Source organism: Pseudorca crassidens, chromosome 2, assembly GCF_039906515.1.
Source record: "Pseudorca crassidens isolate mPseCra1 chromosome 2, mPseCra1.hap1, whole genome shotgun sequence".
In the NCBI taxonomy this organism is placed as follows: Eukaryota; Metazoa; Chordata; class Mammalia; order Artiodactyla; family Delphinidae; genus Pseudorca; species Pseudorca crassidens.
Window position 1 is genome coordinate 100018931 of NC_090297.1, and position 1879 is coordinate 100020809.

A 1879-nucleotide genomic window follows, 5' to 3' on the forward strand; every position below is an offset into this window, starting at 1 on the left:
CAATATATAGCCGTGTGACTCGACGTACAGTCCTTGATTTCATTCAAAAATGAATAGACCACAGTTTCCCTTTATTGGTTTCTCGGAATCAGCCCTTCAGTGGCTGTCACCCTTTACGGGTCTGTGAAGTTCACTGTGGTCCTACCAAGTCCTGATGACCAAATATTTCTACTTCTTCTTCCTCTGGGAGCTTGAACCCCTTATGTTTTGGAGGCCACATGAGTAGTTCTGGGCAATGAACTGTGAAGGAAAGTGACATATATTCCTTCTGGGCCAGAGCACTGAGGCCGGGATGAGACCCTTCCGAGTGCTCTTACCCTCGGGCGTGGCAACTGGCAATGTCTGAGATGTTGGCTGCTCTGTCATCCTGAGTTCCCCTGAATCAATCCAATGAGCAGAGCCCCGCCTTGCCGACCTGTGATGAACATATAGCATGAATAAGAAATAAGCCTTTGTTGTTTTCAGTCGCTGAAATCTGAATGTTGTTACTGCTGTATAACCCAGTCCAGCCAGCCAGACGCATTTACCCTGATGGCTGATCTGCTGTAGATGTGACTAGCACAGCGGCAGATCCTGGTGGCTGGTGGGTGACCTGATGGGAAGTCAGAAGCAAGAGGAAGCTGCATCTTTGGGCAGCAGAGTGCTTGTCTCAGCAGTTTGGCTCCCTTGGTGTCTTCTCACTGTGGAGTGCCAGTAATTCAGATGCAGATGTGCAGGAAGAGCTAGTACCTTCCACTCTCTACTCTATGGGTTGCTTTCTAAATTAATTAAAAGCTGGGGGTGAGCACAGAGGACATTCTATTAAGTTAGAATGTTTTTGGTTTTGTTTTTCTTTTAATTTTCGAGTCTGCAACAGGATTTTCTCAAGTTGCGTTTTATGAGAATTAGCAGGATTCCTCTCGCGGTAGGCGAAAGCATTGCACTTTCCCAGTATGAGTGTGTGACCCCTTCCCTAGAGAAGCTTCAGCATCTGGAGCGGCTGCTTGTTGAGCTCAACAGCTGAGAAAACAGCAGAGCCCCGTGTACCAAATGCCCTGTGAGCTACAAACCTGACAAAACAGGTGGATTCCAGCCTTCCGGGGTACACAGGTATTCCTTGGGCAGAATAAAATATGAACAAGCCCTTCCACTGTACCTTGATTGAAGGGAAGTGGTTATCTATGTGAAACACAGATTAAAAAGAAAAGCTTTCCAGTGTCCTGTGTGTGTGCTGACTGCTAAACCTCAGGAATGTACGATGATAAGAGAAACAGGCAAGAGGAGATTTAATTGAATAAAAACTCCAGGCTGTGACAAGGGTGGGACGACACAAAGCAGTAACTAACAGCATACTTTTTTAAATGATGATGCAATTAATTGCATCCTGAGTGTAAGGGGAGGGAAGGGGAGGGGAGAAGCATTCTTCAGCCTAGAAACACTGCTCCATAAAGGGAACTTTGCACTTTCAGAAAAACATCGATGTACAAAAGGCCCTGGTTATCATGACTTCAGCGAAGCCCATATCACCAACCCAAGAAAGAGGTTACTCGTGGCAGAGGAAGCTGACAAATGAATCAACCTTGTATTTCATTTTATTCCGCAACTTGTAACCATTTTATGCTCATCTTTGAGGGAGAGAGATCAGGGTAGACAACGAAATGGGCAGAAATTCAGGTTCCATTCATGCTTTGGGTTGAGGACTAGTCTCCCCTGAGGATGCTGGAGGCGGGGGTCCAGGAGCTGAGAGCCTCCCTGGCGTGGGCTCCCCAGCCTGTAGATGTTTACTAAAACTGCCGTAGTGGGACTGGTAGCAGTCGGTCAGGGTGGTGTGGAGGCTAACCATAATCTGCTCAGGAAATGATTTTTCACAGCCACTGGGAGGCTCACTCGTGTGAGGTGG